The sequence below is a fragment of the Pleurodeles waltl genome, chromosome 3_1 (assembly GCF_031143425.1).
Source record: "Pleurodeles waltl isolate 20211129_DDA chromosome 3_1, aPleWal1.hap1.20221129, whole genome shotgun sequence".
Classification (NCBI taxonomy): Eukaryota; Metazoa; Chordata; class Amphibia; order Caudata; family Salamandridae; genus Pleurodeles; species Pleurodeles waltl.
The window spans coordinates 596828879-596851033 of NC_090440.1; positions in this window are offsets into that span (position 1 = coordinate 596828879).

A 22155-nucleotide genomic window follows, 5' to 3' on the forward strand; every position below is an offset into this window, starting at 1 on the left:
AGGTTGACCCCTAGAGAAAAGCGTTGGTCTGCCATTGAGAGGGAGGCCTTTGCTGTGGTCTGGGCTCTGAAGAAGTTGAGGCCATACCTGTTTGGCACTCACTTCATTGTTCAGACAGACCACAAACCTCTACTTTGGCTAAAACAAATGAAAGGTGAAAATCCTAAATTGTTGAGGTGGTCCATATCCCTACAGGGAATGGACTATACAGTGGAACATAGACCTGGGAGTAGCCACTCCAATGCAGATGGACTCTCCAGATATTTCCACTTAGACAATGAAGACTCATCAGGTAATGGCTAGTCTTATTGTCCTTCGTTTGGGGGGGGGGTTGTGTAGGAAAGTACCATCTTGCCTGGCATGTTACCCCCATTTTTCACTGTATATATGTTGTTTTAGTTGTATGTGTCACTGGGACCCTGGTAACCCAGGGCCCCAGTGCTCATAAGTGTGCCTGAATGTGTTACCTGTGTAGTGACTAACTGTCTCACTGAGGCTCTGCTAATCAGAACCTCAGTGGTTATGCTCTCTCATTTCTTTCCAAATTGTCACTGACAGGCTAGTGACCATTTTTACCAATTTACATTGGCTTACTGGAACACCCTTATAATTCCCTAGTATATGGTACTGAGGTACCCAGGGTATTGGGGTTCCAGGAGATCCCTATGGGCTGCAGCATTTCTTTTGCCACCCATAGGGAGCTCTGACAATTCTTACACAGGCCTGCCACTGCAGCCTGAGTGAAATAACGTCCACGTTATTTCACAGCCATTTTACACTGCACTTAAGTAACTTATAAGTCACCTATATGTCTAACCTTTACCTGGTAAAGGTTAGGTGCAAAGTTACTTAGTGTGAGGGCACCCTGGCACTAGCCAAGGTGCCCCCACATTGTTCAGAGCCAATTCACTGAACTTTGTGAGTGCGGGGACACCATTACACGCGTGCACTACATATAGGTCACTACCTATATGTAGCTTCACCATGGTAACTCCGAATATGGCCATGTAACATGTCTATGATCATGGAATTGCCCCCTCTATGCCATCCTGCCATTGTTGATACAATTCCATGATCCCAGTGGTCTGTAGCACAGACCCTGGTACTGCCAGACTGCCCTTCCTGGGGTTTCACTGCAGCTGCTGCTGCTGCCAACCCCTCAGACAGGCAGCTGCCCTCCTGGGGTCCAGCCAGGCCTGGCCCAGGATGGCAGAACAAAGAACTTCCTCTGAGAGAGGGTGTGACACCCTCTCCCTTTGGAAAATGGTGTGAAGGCAGGGGAGGAGTAGTGTAGGAGGCTGGACTGGCTTGTAGTGAGTACCAAGGGGTACTTGCACCTTGCACCAGGCCCAGTTATCCCTTATTAGTGTATAGGGTGTCTAGCAGCTTAGGCTGATAGATAATGGTAGCTTAGCAGAGCAGCTTAGGCTGAACTAGGAGACGTGTGAAGCTACTACAGTACCACTTAGTGTCATATGCACAATATCATAAGAAAACACAATACACAGTTATACTAAAAATAAAGGTACTTTATTTTTATGACAATATGCCAAAGTATCTTAGAGTGTCCCCTCAGTGAGAGGATAGGAAATATACACAAGATATATATACACAATAGCAAAAATATGCAGCATAGTCTTAGAAAACAGTGCAAACAAGGTATAGTTACAATAGGATGCAATGGGGAAACATAGGGATAGGGGCAACACAAACCATATACTCCAGAAGTGGAATGCGAACCACGAATGGACCCCAAACCTATGTGACCTTGTAGAGGGTCGCTGGGACTATTAGAAAATAGTGAGAGTTAGAAAAATAACCCTCCCCAAGACCCTGAAAAGTGAGTGCAAAGTGCACTAAAGTTCCCCTAAGGACAAAATAGTCGTGTTAGAAGAATAATGCAGGAAAGACACAAACCAGCAATGCAACAACTGTGGATTTCCAATCTAGGGTACCTGTGGAACAAGGGGACCAAGTCCAAAAGTCACAAGCAAGTCGGAGATGGGCAGATGCCCAGGAAATGCCAGCTGCGGGTGCAAAGAAGCTTTGACTGGACAGAAGAAGCTGAGGTTTCTGCAAGAACGAAAAGGGCTAGAGACTTCCCCTTTGGTGGACCGATCGCTCTTGCATTGGAGAGTCGTGCAGAAGTGTTTTCCCACCGGAAGGACGCCAACAAGCCTTGCTACACGCAACTCGTGCGTTTGGAGTTTTTGGACGCTGCTGGGGCCCAGGAGGGACCAGGAGGTCTCAAAATGGACCTGAAAAGAGAAGGGATGTTGAGCAAGAGAAAGAGCCCTCACTGAAGCAGGTAGCAGCCGGAGAAGTGCCAGAAACAGGCACTACGAGGATGCATGAAACAGTGCTCGCCGAAGTTGCACAAAGGAGTCCCACGTCGCCGGAGACCAACTTAGAAAGTCGTGCAATGCAGGTTAGAGTGCCGTGGACTCAGGCTTGGCTGTGCACAAAGGATTTCCGCCGGAAGTGCACAGGGGCCGGAGTAGCTGCAAAGTCGCGGTTCCCAGCAATGCAGCCCAGCGAGGTGAGGCAAGGACTTACCTCCACCAAACTTGGGCTGAAGAGTCACTGGACTGTGGGGGCCACTTGGACAGCGTCGCTGGATTCGAGGGATCTCGCTCGTCGTGCTGAGAGGAGACCCAATGGACCGGTAATGCAGCTTTTTGGTGCCTGCGGTTGCAGGGGGAAGATTCCGTCGACCCACGGGAGATTTCTTCGGAGCTTCTGGTGCAGAGAGGAGGCAGGCTACCCCCACAGCATGCACAAGCAGGAAAACAGTCGAGAAGGTGGCAGGATCAGCGTTACAGAGTTGCAGTAGTCGTCTTTGCTACTATGTTGCAGGTTTGCAGGCTTCCAGCGCGGTCAGCGGTCGTTTCCTTATCAGAAGGTGAAGAGAGAGATGCAGAGGAACTCGGCTGAGCTCATGCATTCGTTATCTAAAGTTTCCCCAGAGACAGAGACCCTAAATAGCCAGAAAAGAGGGTTTGGCTACCTAGGAGAGAGGAAAGGCTACTAACACCTGAAGGAGCCTATCAGCAGGAGTCTCTGACGTCACCTGGTGGCACTGGCCACTCAGAGCAGTCCAGTGTGCCAGCAGCACCTCTGTTTCCAAGATGGCAGAGGTCTGGAGCACACTGGAGGAGCTCTGGACACCTCCCAGGGGAGGTGCAGGTCAGGGGAGTGGTCACTCCCCTTTCCTTTGTCCAGTTTCGCGCCAGAGCAGGGGCTAAGGGGTCCCTGAACCGGTGTAGACTGGCTTATGCAGAATTGGGCACATCTGTGCCCAACAAAGCATTTCCAGAGGCTGGGGGAGGCTACTCCTCCCCTGCCTTCACACCATTTTCCAAAGGGAGAGGGTGTCACACCCTCTCTCAGAGGAAGTTCTTTGTTCTGCCATCCTGGGCCAGGCCTGGCTGGACCCCAGGAGGGCAGCTGCCTGTCTGAGGGGTTGGCAGCAGCAGCAGCTGCAGTGAAACCCCAGGAAGGGCAGTCTGGCAGTACCAGGGTCTGTGCTACAGACCACTGGGATCATGGAATTGTACCAACAATGCCAGGATGGCATAGAGGGGGCAATTCCATGATCATAGACATGTTACATGGCCATATTCGGAGTTACCATGGTGAAGCTACATATAGGTAGTGACCTATATGTAGTGCACGCGTGTAATGGTGTCCCCGCACTCACAAAGTTCAGTGAATTGGCTCTGAACAATGTGGGGGCACCTTGGCTAGTGCCAGGGTGCCCTCACACTAAGTAACTTTGCACCTAACCTTTACCAGGTAAAGGTTAGACATATAGGTGACTTATAAGTTACTTAAGTGCAGTGTAAAATGGCTGTGAAATAACGTGGACGTTATTTCACTCAGGCTGCAGTGGCAGGCCTGTGTATGAATTGTCAGAGCTCCCTATGGGTGGCAAAAGAAATGCTGCAGCCCATAGGGATCTCCTGGAACCCCAATACCCTGGGTACCTCAGTACCATATACTAGGGAATTATAAGGGTGTTCCAGTAAGCCAATGTAAATTGGTAAAAATGGTCACTAGCCTGTCAGTGACAATTTGGAAAGAAATGAGAGAGCATAACCACTGAGGTTCTGATTAGCAGAGCCTCAGTGAGACAGTTAGTCACTACACAGGTAACACATTCAGGCACACTTATGAGCACTGGGGCCCTGGGTTACCAGGGTCCCAGTGACACATACAACTAAAACAACATATATACAGTGAAAAATGGGGGTAACATGCCAGGCAAGATGGTACTTTCCTACACAACCCCCCCCCAAACGAAGGACAATAAGACTAGCCATTACCTGATGAGTCTTCATTGTCTAAGTGGAAATATCTGGAGAGTCCATCTGCATTGGAGTGGCTACTCCCAGGTCTATGTTCCACTGTATAGTCCATTCCCTGTAGGGATATGGACCACCTCAACAATTTAGGATTTTCACCTTTCATTTGTTTTAGCCAAAGTAGAGGTTTGTGGTCTGTCTGAACAATGAAGTGAGTGCCAAACAGGTATGGCCTCAACTTTTTCAGAGCCCAGACCACAGCAAAGGCCTCCCTCTCAATGGCAGACCAACGCTTTTCTCTAGGGGTCAACCTCCTACTAGTAAAAGCAACAGGTTGATCCTGGCCCTCAGAATTAAGTTGTGATAGGACTGCCCCTACTCCTAATTCAGATGCATCAGTTTGGACATAGAATTTTTTAGAGTAACAAGGGCTTTTCAGGACAGGTGCAGAGCACATGGCCTGCTTCAGCTCCTCAAAAGCTTTCTGACAGCTTGCTGTCCATAATACCTTTTTAGGCATTTTCTTGGATGTGAGGTCATTAAGAGGGGCTGCAATGGAGCCATAGTTCTTAATGAACCTCCTGTAATACCCAGTGAGGCCTAGGAAGGCTCTCACCTGAGTCTGAGTGGTAGGGGGAACCCAATCAATAATAGTTTGGATTTTCCCCTGAAGTGGTGCAATCTGTTCCCCACCAACAAGGTGTCCCAGATAAACCACCTTACCCTGCCCTATCTGGCACTTTGAAGCCTTGATAGTGAGGCCTGCCTTTTGCAGAGCCTCCAAAACTTTCCATAGGTGGACCAGGTGATCATCCCAGCTGGAGCTAAAGACAGCTATATCGTCCAAATATGCTGCACTGAAAGCTTCCAGCCCTTGCAGGACTGTGTTCACCAACCTCTGAAAAGTGGCAGGTGCATTTTTCAAACCAAAAGGCATTACAGTAAACTGGTAATGCCCTCCAATGGTAGAAAATGCAGTCTTAGGTTTAGCATCTTCTGACAATTTGATCTGCCAATACCCTGCAGTCAAATCAAAAGTGCTTAGATACTTGGCAGATGCCAGTGTATCTATAAGCTCATCTGCCCTGGGTATAGGGTGAGCATCAGTTTTGGTTACCAAGTTGAGACCTCTATAGTCTACACAAAACCGCATTTCCTTCTTTCCATCTTTAGAATTGGGTTTTGGTACCAGTACCACAGGAGAAGCCCATGGACTGTCAGAGTGCTCAACCACTCCTAGTTCCAACATTTTCTGAACTTCTTGCTTTATGCAGTCCCTGACATGGTCAGGCTGCCTATAGATCTTACTTTTGACAGGTAAACTGTCTCCAGTATCTATAGTGTGCTCACACCAAGAAGTGGTGCCTGGCACAGTAGAGAAGAGTTCTGAAAATTGTCCTAGGAGATTTATGCAATTATCTTTCTGCTCAGCAGTAAGACAATCAGCCAAAACTACACCTTCCACAAGAGCATCTTGTTCTGTGGAAGAGAAGAGATCAGGTAGAGGATCACTGTCTTCTTCCTGTCCCTCATCTGTTGCCATGAGCAGGGTGAGATCAGCCCTGTCATAGTAGGGTTTCAGGCGGTTGACATGGAGCACCCTAAGGGGACTCCTGGCAGTGCCTAAGTCAACCAAGTAGGTGACTTCACCCTTCTTTTCAACAATTGTGTGGGGTCCACTCCATTTATCTTGGAGTGCTCTTGGCGCCACAGGCTCCAAGACCCACACTTTCTGCCCTGGTTGGTACTGAACCAAAACAGCCTTCTGATCATGCCATTGCTTCTGGAGCTCTTGGCTGGCCTGAAGGTTTTTACTGGCCTTTTTCATGTACTCAGCCATCCTTGATCTGAGGCCAAGTACATAATCCACAATATCCTGCTTAGGAGCTTTTAAAGGTTGTTCCCAACCCTCCTTTACAAGTGTGAGTGGACCCCTAACAGGGTGTCCAAAAAGAAGTTAAAAGGGGCTGAAGCCCACTCCTTTCTGGGGTACCTTCCTGTAGGCAAAAAGGAGGCATGGTAGAAGGATATCCCATCTCCTGCGGAGTTTTTCAGGGAATCCCATAATCATGCCTTTGAGAGTTTTATTAAATCTCTCCACCAGTCCATTTGTTTGTGGATGATAGGGTGTTGTGAACTTGTAAGTTACACCACACTCCTTCCACATGGCCTTTAAGTATGCAGACATGAAATTGCTTCCTCTGTCTGATACTAATTCCTTTGGGAAGCCCACCCTGGAAAATATTCCCAGGAGGGCCTTTGCCACTGCAGGAGCTGTAGTGGTCCTTAAAGGAATAGCTTCAGGATATCTTGTGGCATGGTCCACTACCACTAAGATAAACCTATTGCCTGAAGCAGTAGGAGGGTCAAGGGGGCCAACTATGTCAACCCCTACCCTTTCAAAGGGAACCCCAACCACAGGCAGTGGGATAAGGGGTGCCTTTGGAGTGCCACCTGTCTTGCCACTGGCTTGACAGGTTTCACAGGACTTACAAAATTCCTTTGTGTCCTCAGACATCCTAGGCCAATGAAACAATGGTACCAATCTGTCCCAAGTTTTCATTTGACCCAGGTGCCCAGCTAAGGGAATGTCATGTGCCAGTGTTAGGAGGAACTTTCTGTACTCCTGAGGAATCACTAATCTCCTGGCAGCTCCAGATTTAGGATCCCTATGCTCAGTGTACAAGAGGTTGTCCTCCCAGTAAACTCTGTGAGAGTCACTGACATCCCCATTAGCCTGTTTGACAGCTTGCTGTCTGAGACCCTCTAATGTGGGACAGGTTTGCTGTGCCACACTCAGCTCCTCCCTGGCAGGCCCCCCTTCACCCAAAAGCTCAGCAGTGTCTGCTTCCAGCTCCTCTGGTGTAGGTTCTGCACAGGGAGGGAATTCTTCTTCCTCAGAAGTAGAATCCACTGTAGAGGGAGGGATAGTAGGAAGTGGTTTGCTTCTACTAGCCCTAGCTTTAGGGAGCACTTGGTCCATTGTTCCAGGATCCAAGCTTCCCTGTCCTTTTTGCTTTTTGGCCTGAGCCTTTGTCAAAGCAAAAATATGCCCTGGGATTCCCAGCATTGCTGCATGGGCCTCCAACTCCACATCTGACCAAGCTGATGTCTCCAAATCATTCCCTAATAGACAGTCTACAGGTAAATCTGAAGCTACCACAACTTTCTTTGGACCAGTTACCCCCCCCCAGTTGAGATTTACAACAGCCATGGGGTGGCTTTGTGTTATGTTGTGAGCATCGGTTACTTGGTACTGGTGTCCAAGTATGTGTTGTTCAGGGTGCACCAGTTTCTCAATCACCATTGTGACACTGGCACCTGTGTCCCTGTAGGCCTGGACCTCAACACCATTTATTAGGGTTAGTTGCTTGTACTTCTCCAAGTTATGGGGGCAAGCAACCAAAGTGGCTAAATCAATCGCCCCTTCAGAGACTAAAGTAGCCTCTGTTGTCTCCCTAATCAGACCAACCCCAACTAAATTACCAAAAGTGAGCCCAGCTACTCCCTTGGATTGGCTATTAGTAGGTTTGCTCCCACCACCACTGCTATTAGTAGGGACACTAGGTGTAGCAGTAGGGGTTGTAGTGGTAGGAGCTGTGGTGCCTTTCTTTGGACAACTGGGATCTGTTGTCCAATGGCCTTTTATTTTACATAAATAGCACCATGGTTTCTTTTCCTTGTTCTGATTAAAGGAGGATTTGGACCCACCACCCCCACCAGAGTGTTTTTGTGGGCCTGATGAAGACTCATTTTTAGATTTGTCCCCACCCTTGTCAGAAGACTTACCATCCTTCTTTTTGTTGCCATCTTTGTCACCCCCTGTATGAACTTTTCTGTTCACTCTTGTTCTGACCCATTTGTCTGCCTTCTTTCCCAATTCTTGGGGAGAGGTCAGATCAGAGTCCACCAAGTACTGGTGCAACAAATCAGACACACAATTATTAAGAATATGCTCTCTCAGGATCAAGTTATACAGGCTGTCATAATCAGTAACTTTACTGCCATGTAACCACCCCTCCAAGGCCTTCACTGCCTGGTCAATGAAATCAACCAAGTCTTGTGAAGACTCCTTTTTGGTCTCTCTGAACTTTATCCTGTACTGTTCAGTGGTTAAGCCATAACCATCCAGGAGTGCATTCTTAAGAACTTGGAAATTATTGGCATCATTTTCTTTTACAGTAAGGAGCCTATCCCTACCTTTTCCACTAAATGATAGCCATAGGATAGCAGCCCACTGCTTTTGAGGGACATCCTGTACAGCACAGGCCCTCTCAAGTGCAGCAAACCACTTGTTAATGTCATCCCCCTCCTTATAAGGGGGAACTATCTTGTGCAGATTCCTGGAATCATGCTCTTTTGCAGGATGACTATGGGGAATACTGCTGCTGCCACCATGGGTATCTAAACCCAACTTCTGTCTTTCCTTCTCTAATTCTAAAGACTGTCTATCCAAATCCAGCTGTTGCTTCTTGAGCTTCAGTCTGGTTTGTTCCACTTGTAGGAAAGTACCATCTTGCCTGGCATGTTACCCCCATTTTTCACTGTATATATGTTGTTTTAGTTGCATGTGTCACTGGGACCCTGGTAACCCAGGGCCCCAGTGCTCATAAGTGTGCCTGAATGTGTTACCTGTGTAGTGACTAACTGTCTCACTGAGGCTCTGCTAATCAGAACCTCAGTGGTTATGCTCTCTCATTTCTTTCCAAATTGTCACTGACAGGCTAGTGACCATTTTTACCAATTTACATTGGCTTACTGGAACACCCTTATAATTCCCTAGTATATGGTACTGAGGTACCCAGGGTATTGGGGTTCCAGGAGATCCCTATGGGCTGCAGCATTTCTTTTGCCACCCATAGGGAGCTCTGACAATTCTTACACAGGCCTGCCACTGCAGCCTGAGTGAAATAACGTCCACGTTATTTCACAGCCATTTTACACTGCACTTAAGTAACTTATAAGTCACCTATATGTCTAACCTTTACCTGGTAAAGGTTAGGTGCAAAGTTACTTAGTGTGAGGGCACCCTGGCACTAGCCAAGGTGCCCCCACATTGTTCAGAGCCAATTCACTGAACTTTGTGAGTGCGGGGACACCATTACACGCGTGCACTACAGATAGTTCACTACCTATATGTAGCTTCACCATGGTAACTCCGAATATGGCCATGTAACATGTCTATGATCATGGAATTGCCCCCTCTATGCCATCCTGGCATTGTTGGTACAATTCCATGATCCCAGTGGTCTGTAGCACAGACCCTGGTACTGCCAGACTACCCTTCCTGGGGTTTCACTGCAGCTGCTGCTGCTGCCAACCCCTCAGACAGGCAGCTGCCCTCCTGGGGTCCAGCCAGGCCTGGCCCAGGATGGCAGAACAAAGAACTTCCTCTGAGAGAGGGTGTGACACCCTCTCCCTTTGGAAAATGGTGTGAAGGCAGGGGAGGAGTAGCCTCCCCCAGCCTCTGGAAATGCTTTGTTGGGCACAGATGTGCCCAATTCTGCATAAGCCAGTCTACACCGGTTCAGGGACCCCTTAGCCCCTGCTCTGGCGCGAAACTGGACAAAGGAAAGGGGAGTGACCACTCCCCTGACCTGCACCTCCCCTGGGAGGTGTCCAGAGCTCCTCCAGTGTGCTCCAGACCTCTGCCATCTTGGAAACAGAGGTGCTGCTGGCACACTGGACTGCTCTGAGTGGCCAGTGCCACCAGGTGACGTCAGAGACTCCTTGTGATAGGCTCCTTCAGGTGTTAGTAGCCTTTCCTCTCTCCTAGGTAGCCAAACCCTCTTTTCTGGCTATTTAGGGTCTCTTCTCTGGGGAAACTTTAGATAACGAATGCATGAGCTCAGCCGAGTTCCTCTGCATCTCTCTCTTCACCTTCTGATAAGGAAACGACCGCTGACTGCGCTGGAAGCCTGCAAACCTGCAACATAGTAGCAAAGACGACTACTGCAACTCTGTAACGCTGATCCTGCCGCCTTCTCGACTGTTTTCCTGCTTGTGCATGCTGTGGGGGTAGTCTGCCTCCTCTCTGCACCAGAAGCTCCGAAGAAATCTCCCGTGGGTCGACGGAATCTTCCCCCTGCAACCGCAGGCACCAAAAAGCTGCATTACCGGTCCCTTGGGTCTCCTCTCAGCACGACGAGCGAGGTCCCTCGAATCCAGCGATGCTGTCCAAGTGACCCCCACAGTCCAGTGACTCTTCAGCCCAAGTTTGGTGGAGGTAAGTCCTTGCCTCACCTCGCTGGGCTGCATTGCTGGGAACCGCGACTTTGCAGCTACTCCGGCCCCTGTGCACTTCCGGCGGAAATCCTTCGTGCACAGCCAAGCCTGGGTCCACGGCACTCTAACCTGCATTGCACGACTTTCTAAGTTGGTCTCCGGCGACGTGGGACTCCTTTGTGCAACTTCGGCGAGCACTGTTTCACGCATCCTCGTAGTGCCTGTTTCTGGCACTTCTTTGGGTGCTACCTGCTTCAGTGAGGGCTCTTTGTCTTGCACGACGTCCCCTCTCTCTGCAGGTCCAATTTGCGACCTCCTGGTCCCTCCTGGGCCCCAGCAGCGTCCAAAAACGCCAAACGCATGATTTGCGTGTAGCAAGGCTTCTTGGCGTCCTTCCGGCGGGAAAACACTTCTGCACGACTCTCCAAGGCGAGTGGGATCTGTCCACCAAAGGGGAAGTCTCTAGCCCTTTTTGTTTCTGCAGAAACCTCAGCTTCTTCTGTCCAGTCGAAGCTTCTTTGCACCCGCAGCTGGCATTTCCTGGGCATCTGCCCATCTCCGACTTGCTTGTGACTTTTGGACTTGGTCCCCTTGTTCCACAGGTACCCTAGATTGGAAATCCCAAGGTGTTGCATTGCTGGTTTGTGTCTTTCCTGCATTATTCCTCTAACACGACTCTTTTGTCCTTAGGGGAACTTTAGTGCACTTTGCACTCACTTTTCAGGGTCTTGGGGAGGGTTATTTTTCTAACTCTCACTATTTTCTAATAGTCCCAGCGACCCTCTACAAGGTCACATAGGTTTGGGGTCCATTCGTGGTTCGCATTCCACTTTTGGAGTATATGGTTTGTGTTGCCCCTATCCCTATGTTTCCCCATTGCATCCTATTGTAACTATACATTGTTTGCACTGTTTTCTAAGACTATACTGCATATTTTTGCTATTGTGTATATATATCTTGTGTATATTTCCTATCCTCTCACTAAGGGTACACTCTAAGATACTTTGGCATATTGTCATAAAAATAAAGTACCTTTATTTTTAGAATAATTGTGTATTGTGTTTTCTTATGATATTGTGCATATGACACTGAGTGGTACTGTAGTAGCTTCACACGTCTCCTAGTTCAGCCTGAGCTGCTCTGCTAAGCTACCATTATCTATCAGCCTAAGCTGCTAGACACCCTATACACTAATAAGGGTTAACTGGGCCTGGTGCAAGGTGCAAGTACCCCTTGGAACTCACTACAAGCCAGTCCAGCCTCCTACATTGGTTGTGCAGCGGTGGGATAAGTGCTTGAGACTACTTACCACTCTTGTCATTGTACTTTTCATAAGAGAAAAATATACAAAACAAGGTCAGTGTATATACTGTACACATAGCCAAAAAGTTTTGCATTTCCTCTTTTCACTCTTTTCTAAGTGCTGAAAAGTACTTCTAGCTTTCTAAAAAGTTCTAAAAAGTTTAAAAAGTTTTTTTCTGTCTTTCTAAAAGTTCTGAAAACTTTTTTCTCTTCTTCTATCACTTTAACTCTCTCTAAAAAATGTCTGGTACAGAAAAAAATGTTGAACTGTCCAAACTTGCATATGATCACCTTAGCTGGAAAGGAGCAAGGAGTCTCTGCATAGAGAGAGGTTTGAGTGTAGGGAAGAATCCTTCCTTAGAACTGTTAATTAAAATGCTTAGAGTACAGGATAAGGCCATAAGTGCCCAATCTGTAGAAAAAGTAGCTAATGGTTCTCAATCTGATCCAGGGACTCCCCCAGGAAAAGGTTCAGGAAAGAAACTTCTCAGCCTGCCCATTACTAGACAGTCTAGCATAGTTGGTACAGAGGTTGAATCACATCATACTGATGATGTGCTCTCACATTATGCTGGTAGCCAAGCTGTTAGGGTGCCCTCTGTAAGGGACAGGTCTCCTTCTGTTCATTCCCATCATACCTCTGTATCTAGAAATGTCCCCCCCACCCACCCTGATGATAGATTGTTAGAAAGGGAGCTCAATAGATTGAGAGTGGAACAAACCAGACTGAAGCTCAAGAAGCAACAGCTGGATTTGGATAGACAGTCTTTAGAAATAGAGAGGGAAAGACAGAAGTTGGGTTTAGATACCCATGGTGGCAGCAGCAGTATTCCCCATAGTCATCCTGCAAAAGAGCATGATTCCAGGAATCTGCACAAGATAGTTCCCCCTTATAAGGAGGGGGATGACATTAACAAGTGGTTTGCTGCACTTGAGAGGGCCTGTGCTGTACAGGATGTCCCTCAAAAGCAGTGGGCTGCTATCCTATGGCTATCATTTACTGGAAAAGGTAGGGATAGGCTCCTTACTGTAAAAGAAAATGATGCTAACAATTTCCAAGTTCTTAAGAATGCACTCCTGGATGGTTATGGCTTAACCACTGAACAGTACAGGATAAAGTTCAGAGATACCAAAAAGGAGTCTTCACAAGACTGGGTTGATTTCATTGACCAGGCAGTGAAGGCCTTGGAGGGGTGGTTACATGGCAGTAAAGTTACTGATTATGACAGCCTGTATAACTTGATCCTGAGAGAGCATATTCTTAATAATTGTGTGTCTGATTTGTTGCACCAGTACTTGGTGGACTCTGATCTGACCTCTCCCCAAGAATTGGGAAAGAAGGCAGACAAATGGGTCAGAACAAGAGTGAACAGAAAAGTTCATACAGGGGGTGACAAAGATGGCAACAAAAAGAAGGATGGTAAGTCTTCTGACAAGGGTGGGGACAAATCTAAAAATGAGTCTTCATCAGGCACACAAAAACACTCTGGTGGGGGTGGTGGGCCCAAATCCTCCTTTAATCAGAACAAGGAAAAGAAACCATGGTGCTATTTATGTAAAATAAAAGGCCATTGGACAACAGATCCCAGTTGTCCAAAGAAAGGCACTACAGCTCCTACCACTACAACCCCTACTGCTACACCTAGTGTCCCTACTAATAGCAGTGGTGGTGGGAGCAAACCTACTAATAGCCAATCCAAGGGAGTAGCTGGGCTCACTTTTGGTAATTTAGTTGGGGTTGGTCTGATTAGGGAGACCACAGAGGCTACTTTAGTCTCTGAAGGGGCTATTGATTTAGCCACTTTGGTTGCTTGCCCCCATAACTTGGAGAAGTACAAGCAACTAACCCTAATAAATGGTGTTGAGGTCCAGGCCTACAGGGACACAGGTGCCAGTGTCACAATGGTGATTGAGAAACTGGTACACCCTGAACAACACATACTTGGACACCAGTACCAAGTAACCGATGCTCACAACATAACACAAAGCCACCCCATGGCTGTTGTAAATCTCAACTGGGGGGGGGGGGTATCTGGTCCAAAGAAAGTTGTGGTAGCTTCAGATTTACCTGTAGACTGTCTATTAGGGAATGATTTGGAGACATCAGCTTGGTCAGATGTGGAGTTGGAGGCCCATGCAGCAATGCTGGGCATCCCAGGGCATATTTTTGCTTTGACAAGGGCTCAGGCCAAAAAGCAAAAAGGACAGGGAAGCTTGGATCCTGGAACAATGGACCAAGTGCTCCCTAAAGCTAGGGCTAGTAGAAGCAAACCACTTCCTACTATCCCTCCCTCTACAGTGGATTCTACTTCTGAGGAAGAAGAATTCCCTCCCTGTGCAGAACCTACACCAGAGGAGCTGGAAGCAGACACTGCTGAGCTTTTGGGTGAAGGGGGGCCTGCCAGAGAGGAGCTGAGTGTGGCACAGCAAACCTGTCCCACATTAGAGGGTCTCAGACAGCAAGCTGCAAACAGGCTAATGGGGATGTCAGTGACTCACACAGAGTTTACTGGGAGGACAACCTCTTGTACACTGAGCATAGGGATCCTAAACCTGGAGCTGCCAGGAGATTAGTGATTCCTCAGGAGTACAGAAAGTTCCTCCTAACACTGGCACATGACATTCCCTTAGTTGGGCACCTGGGTCAAATGAAAACTTGGGACAGATTGGTACCATTGTTTCATTGGCCTAGGATGTCTGAGGACACAAAGGAATTTTGCAAGTCCTGTGAAACCTGTCAAGCCAGTGGCAACACAGGTGGCACTCCAAAGGCACCCCTTATCCCACTGCCTGTGGTTGGGGTTCCCTTTGAAAGGGTAGGGGTTGACATAGTTGGCCCCCTTGACCCTCCTACTGCTTCAGGCAATAGGTTTATCTTGGTGGTAGTGGACCATGCCACAAGATATCCTGAAGCTATTCCTTTAAGGACCACTACAGCTCCTGCAGTGGCAAAGGCCCTCCTGGGAATATTTTCCAGGGTGGGCTTCCCAAAGGAAGTAGTATCAGACAGAGGAAGCAATTTCATGTCTGCATACTTGAAGGCCATGTGGAAGGAGTGTGGTGTAACTTACAAGTTCACAACACCCTATCATCCACAAACAAATGGACTGGTGGAGAGATTTAATAAAACTCTCAAAGGCATGATTATGGGACTCCCTGAAAAACTCCGCAGGAGATGGGATATCCTTCTACCATGCCTCCTTTTTGCCTACAGGGAGGTACCCCAGAAAGGAGTGGGCTTCAGCCCCTTTGAACTTCTTTTTGGACACCCTGTTAGGGGTCCACTCACACTTGTAAAGGAGGGTTGGGAACAACCTCTAAAAGCTCCTAAGCAGGATATTGTGGATTATGTACTTGGCCTCAGATCAAGGATGGCTGAGTACATGAAAAAGGCCAGTAAAAACCTTCAGGCCAGCCAAGAGCTCCAGAAGCAATGGCATGATCAGAAGGCTGTTTTGGTTCAGTACCAACCAGGGCAGAAAGTGTGGGTCTTGGAGCCTGTGGCCCCAAGAGCACTCCAAGATAAATGGAGTGGACCCCACACAATTGTTGAAAAGAAGGATGAAGTCACCTACTTGGTTGACTTAGGCACTGCCAGAAGTCCCCTTAGGGTGCTCCATGTCAACCGCCTGAAACCCTACTATGACAAGGCTGATCTCACCCTGCTCATGGCAACAGATGAGGGACAGGAAGAAGACAGTGATCCTCTACCTGATCTCTTCTCTTCCACAGAACAAGATGCTCTTGTGGAAGGTGTAGTTTTGGCTGATTGTCTTACTGCAGAGCAGAAAGATAATTGCATAAATCTCCTAGGACAATTTTCAGAACTCTTCTCCATTGTGCCAGGCACCACTTCTTGGTGTGAGCACACTATAGATACTGGAGACAGTTTACCTGTCAAAAGTAAGATCTATAGGCAGCCTGACCATGTCAGGGACTGCATAAAGCAAGAAGTTCAGAAAATGTTGGAACTAGGAGTGGTTGAGCACTCTGACAGTCGATGGGCTTCTCCTGTGGTACTGGTACCAAAACCCAATTCTAAAGATGGAAAGAAAGAAATACGGTTTTGTGTAGACTATAGAGGTCTCAACTTGGTAACCAAAACTGATACTCACCCTATACCCAGGGCAGATGAGCTCATAGATACACTGGCATCTGCCAAGTATCTAAGCACTTTTGATTTGACTGCAGGGTATTGGCAGATCAAATTGTCAGAAGATGCTAAACCTAAGACTGCATTTTCTACCATTGGAGGACATTACCAGTTTACTGTAATGCCTTTTGGTTTGAAAAATGCACCTGCCACTTTTCAGAGGTTGGTGAACACAGTCCTGCAAGGGCTGGAAGCTTTCAGTGCAGCATATTTGGATGATATAGCTGTCTTTAGCTCCAGCTGGGATGATCACCTGGTCCACCTTTGGAAAGTTTTGGAGGCCCTGCAAAAGGCAGGCCTCACTATCAAGGCTTCAAAGTGCCAGATAGGGCAGGGTAAGGTGGTTTATCTGGGACACCTTGTTGGTGGGGAACAGATTGCACCACTTCAGGGGAAAATCCAAACAATTATTGATTGGGTTCCCCCTACCACTCAGACTCAGGTGAGAGCCTTCCTAGGCCTCACTGGGTATTACAGGAGGTTCATTAAGAACTATGGCTCCATTGCAGCCCCTCTTAATGACCTCACTTCCAAGAAAATGCCTAAAAAGGTATTATGGACAGCAAACTGTCAGAAAGCTTTTGAGGAGCTGAAGCAGGCCATGTGCTCTGCACCTGTCCTGAAAAGCCCTTGTTACTCTAAAAAATTCTATGTCCAAACTGATGCATCTGAATTAGGAGTAGGGGCAGTCCTATCACAACTTAATTCTGAGGGCCAGGATCAACCTGTTGCTTTTATTAGTAGAAGGTTGACCCCTAGAGAAAAGCGTTGGTCTGCCATTGAGAGGGAGGCCTTTGCTGTGGTCTGGGCTCTGAAGAAGTTGAGGCCATACCTGTTTGGCACTCACTTCATTGTTCAGACAGACCACAAACCTCTACTTTGGCTAAAACAAATGAAAGGTGAAAATCCTAAATTGTTGAGTTGGTCCATATCCCTACAGGGAATGGACTATACAGTGGAACATAGACCTGGGAGTAGCCACTCCAATGCAGATGGACTTTCCAGATATTTCCACTTAGACAATGAAGACTCATCAGGTAATGGCTAGTCTTATTGTCCTTCGTTTGGGGGGGGGTTGTGTAGGAAAGTACCATCTTGCCTGGCATGTTACCCCCATTTTTCACTGTATATATGTTGTTTTAGTTGTATGTGTCACTGGGACCCTGGTAACCCAGGGCCCCAGTGCTCATAAGTGTGCCTGAATGTGTTACCTGTGTAGTGACTAACTGTCTCACTGAGGCTCTGCTAATCAGAACCTCAGTGGTTATGCTCTCTCATTTCTTTCCAAATTGTCACTGACAGGCTAGTGACCATTTTTACCAATTTACATTGGCTTACTGGAACACCCTTATAATTCCCTAGTATATGGTACTGAGGTACCCAGGGTATTGGGGTTCCAGGAGATCCCTATGGGCTGCAGCATTTCTTTTGCCACCCATAGGGAGCTCTGACAATTCTTACACAGGCCTGCCACTGCAGCCTGAGTGAAATAACGTCCACGTTATTTCACAGCCATTTTACACTGCACTTAAGTAACTTATAAGTCACCTATATGTCTAACCTTTACCTGGTAAAGGTTAGGTGCAAAGTTACTTAGTGTGAGGGCACCCTGGCACTAGCCAAGGTGCCCCCACATTGTTCAGAGCCAATTCACTGAACTTTGTGAGTGCGGGGACACCATTACACGCGTGCACTACTTATAGGTCACTACCTATATGTAGCTTCACCATGGTAACTCCGAATATGGCCATGTAACATGTCTATGATCATGGAATTGCCCCCTCTATGCCATCCTGGCATTGTTGGTACAATTCCATGACCCCAGTGGTCTGTAGCACAGACCCTGGTACTGCCAGACTACCCTTCCTGGGGTTTCACTGCAGCTGCTGCTGCTGCCAACCCCTCAGACAGGCAGCTGCCCTCCTGGGGTCCAGCCAGGCCTGGCCCAGGATGGCAGAACAAAGAACTTCCTCTGAGAGAGGGTGTGACACCCTCTCCCTTTGGAAAATGGTGTGAAGGCAGGGGAGGAGTAGCCTCCCCCAGCCTCTGGAAATGCTTTGTTGGGCACAGATGTGCCCAATTCTGCATAAGCCAGTCTACACCGGTTCAGGGACCCCTTAGCCCCTGCTCTGGCGCGAAACTGGACAAAGGAAAGGGGAGTGACCACTCCCCTGACCTGCACCTCCCCTGGGAGGTGTCCAGAGCTCCTCCAGTGTGCTCCAGACCTCTGCCATCTTGGAAACAGAGGTGCTGCTGGCACACTGGACTGCTCTGAGTGGCCAGTGCCACCAGGTGACGTCAGAGACTCCTTGTGATAGGCTCCTTCAGGTGTTAGTAGCCTTTCCTCTCTCCTAGGTAGCCAAACCCTCTTTTCTGGCTATTTAGGGTCTCTGTCTCTGGGGAAACTTTAGATAACGAATGCATGAGCTCAGCCGAGTTCCTCTGCATCTCTCTCTTCACCTTCTGATAAGGAAACGACCGCTGACTGCGCTGGAAGCCTGCAAACCTGCAACATAGTAGCAAAGACGACTACTGCAACTCTGTAACGCTGATCCTGCCGCCTTCTCAACTGTTTTCCTGCTTGTGCATGCTGTGGGGGTAGTCTGCCTCCTCTCTGCACCAGAAGCTCCGAAGAAATCTCCCGTGGGTCGACGGAATCTTCCCCCTGCAACCGCAGGCACCAAAAAGCTGCATTACCGGTCCCTTGGGTCTCCTCTCAGCACGACGAGCGAGGTCCCTCGAATCCAGCGACGCGACAGTCCAGTGACTGGTGTAGGAGGCTGGACTGGCTTGTAGTGAGTACCAAGGGGTACTTGCACCTTGCACCAGGCCCAGTTATCCCTTATTAGTGTATAATGTGTCTAGCAGCTTAGGCTGATAGATAATGGTAGCTTAGCAGAGCAGCTTAGGCTGAACTAGGAGACGTGTGAAGCTACTACAGTACCACTTAGTGTCATATGCACAATATCATAAGAAAACACAATTCACAGTTATACTAAAAATAAAGGTACTTTATTTTTATGACAATATGCCAAAGTATCTTAGAGTGTACCCTCAGTGAGAGGATAGGAAATATACACAAGATATTTATACACAATAGCAAAAATATGCAGTATAGTATTAGAAAACAGTGCAAACAATGTATAGTTACAATAGGATGCAAAGGGGAAACATAGGGATAGGGGCAACACAAACCATATACTCCAAAAGTGGAATGCGAACCACGAATGGACCCCAAACCTATGTGACCTTGTAGAGGGTCGCTGGGACTATTAGAAAATAGTGAGAGTTAGAAAAATAACCCTCCCCAAGACCCTGAAAAGTGAGTGCAAAGTGCACTTAAGTTCCCCTAAGGATAAAGAAGTTGTGTTAGAGGAATAATGCAGGAAAGACACAAACCAACAATGGATTTCCAATCTGGGGTACCTGTGGAACAAGGGGACCAAGTCCAAAAGTCACAAGCAAGTCGGAGATGGTGTGAGAAGGTAGCCTCTTTCTAGCCTTGTTACCCCCACTTTTGGCCTGTTTGTGAGTGTATGTCAGGGTGTTTGTCACTGTTTTCACTGTCTCACTGGGATCCTGATAGCCAGGCCTCAGTGCTCATAGTGAAAACACCATGTTTTCAGTATGGTTGTTATGTGTCACTGGGATCCTGCTGGTCAGGACCCCAGTGCTCATAGGTTTGTGGCCTATATGTATGTGTCACTGGGACCCTGTCACACAGGGCCCCAGTGCTCATAGGTGTGCATGTATATGTTCCCTGTGTGGTGCCTAACTGTCTCACTGAGGCTCTGCTAACCAGAACCTCAGTGGTTATGCTCTCTCATTACTTTCAAATTGTCACTGACAGGCTAGTGACCATTTTTACCAATTTACATTGGCTTACTGGAACACCCTTATAATTCCCAAGTATATGGTACTGAGGTACCCAGGGTATTGGGGTTCCAGGAGATCCCTATGGGCTGCAGCATTTCTTTTGCCACCCATAGGGAGCTCTGACAATTCTTACACAGGCCTGCCACTGCAGCCTGAGTGAAATAACGTCCACGTTATTTCACAGCCATTTTACACTGCACTTAAGTAACTTATAAGTCACCTATATGTCTAACCTTTACCTGGTAAAGGTTAGGTGCAAAGTTACTTAGTGTGAGGGCACCCTGGCACTAGCCAAGATGCCCCCACATTGTTCAGAGCCAATTCACTGAACTTTGTGAGTGCGGGGACACCATTACACGCGTGCACTACATATAGGTCACTACCTATATGTAGCTTCACCATGGTAACTCCGAATATGGCCATGTAACATGTCTATGATCATGGAATTGCCCCCTCTATGCCATCCTGGCATTGTTGGTACAATTCCATGATCCCAGTGGTCTGTAGCACAGACCCTGGTACTGCCAGACTGCCCTTCCTGGGGTTTCTCTGCAGCTGCTGCTGCTGCCAACCCCTCAGACAGGCATCTGCCCTCCTGGGGTCCAGCCAGGCCTGGCCCAGGATGGCAGAACAAAGAACTTCCTCTGAGAGAGGGTGTGACACCCTCTCCCTTTGGAAAATGGTGTGAAGGCAGGGGAGGAGTAGCCTCCCCCAGCCTCTGGAAATGCTTTGTTGGGCACAGATGTGCCCAATTCTGCATAAGCCAGTCTACACCGGTTCAGGGACCCCTTAGCCCCTGCTCTGGCGCGAAACTGGACAAAGGAAAGGGGAGTGACCACTCCCCTGACCTGCACCTCCCCTGGGAGGTGTCCAGAGCTCCTCCAGTGTGCTCCAGACCTCTGCCATCTTGGAAACAGAGGTGCTGCTGGCACACTGGACTGCTCTGAGTGGCCAGTGCCACCAGGTGACGTCAGAGACTCCTTGTGATAGGCTCCTTCAGGTGTTAGTAGCCTTTCCTCTCTCCTAGGTAGCCAAACCCTCTTTTCTGGCTATTTAGGGTCTCTGTCTCTGGGGAAACTTTAGATAACGAATGCATGAGCTCAGCCGAGTTCCTCTGCATCTCCCTCTTCACCTTCTGATAAGGAATCGACCGCTGACCGCGCTGGAAGCCTGCAAACCTGCAACATAGTAGCAAAGACGACTACTGCAACTCTGTAACGCTGATCCTGCCGCCTTCTCGACTGTTTTCCTGCTTGTGCATGCTGTGGGGGTAGTCTGCCTCCTCTCTGCACCAGAAGCTCCGAAGAAATCTCCCGTGGGTCGACGGAATCTTCCCCCTGCAACCGCAGGCACCAAAAAGCTGCATCTCCGGTCCCTTGGGTCTCCTCTCAGCACGACGAGCGAGGTCCCTCGAATCCAGCAACACCGTCCAAGTGACCCCCATAGTCCAGTGACTCTTCAGCCCAAGTTTGGTGGAGGTAAGTCCTTGCCTCACCTCGCTGGGCTGCATTGCTGGGAACCGCGACTTTGCAAGCTTCTCCGGCCCCTGTGCACTTCCGGCGGAAATCCTGTGTGCACAGTCAAGCCTGGGTCCACGGCACTCTAACCTGCATTGCACGACTTTCTAAGTTGGTCTCCGGCGACGTGGGACTCCTTTGTGCAACTTCGGCGAGCACCGTTTCACGCATCCTCGTAGTGCCTGTTTCTGGCACTTCTCCGGGTGCTACCTGCTTCAGTGAGGGCTCTTTGTCTTGCTCGACGTCCCCTCTCTCTTCAGGTCCAATTTCCGACCTCCTGGTCCCTCCTGGGCCCCAGCAGCGTCCAAAAACGCCAAACGCACGATTTGCGTGTAGCAAGGCTTGTTGGCGTCCATCCGGCGGGAAAACACTTCTGCACGACTCTCCAAGGCGTGGGGGATCCATCCTCCAAAGGGGAAGTCTCTAGCCCTTGTCGTTCCGGCAGTATTCACAGTTCTTCAGCCTAGTAAGAGCTTCTTTGCACCAACCGCTGGCATTTCTTGGGCATCTGCCCATCTCCGAGCTGCTTGTGACTTTTGGACTTGGTCCCCTTGTTCCACAGGTACCTTCAGACAGGAATCCATCGTTGTTGCATTGCTGAGTTGTGTTTTCCTTGCATTCTCCCTCTAACACGACTATTTTGTCCTTAGGGGAACTTTGGTGCACTTTGCACTCACTTTTCAGGGTCTTGGGGAGGGTTATTTTTCTAACTCTCACTATTTTCTAATAGTCCCAGCGACCCTCTACAAGGTCACATAGGTTTGGGGTCCATTCGTGG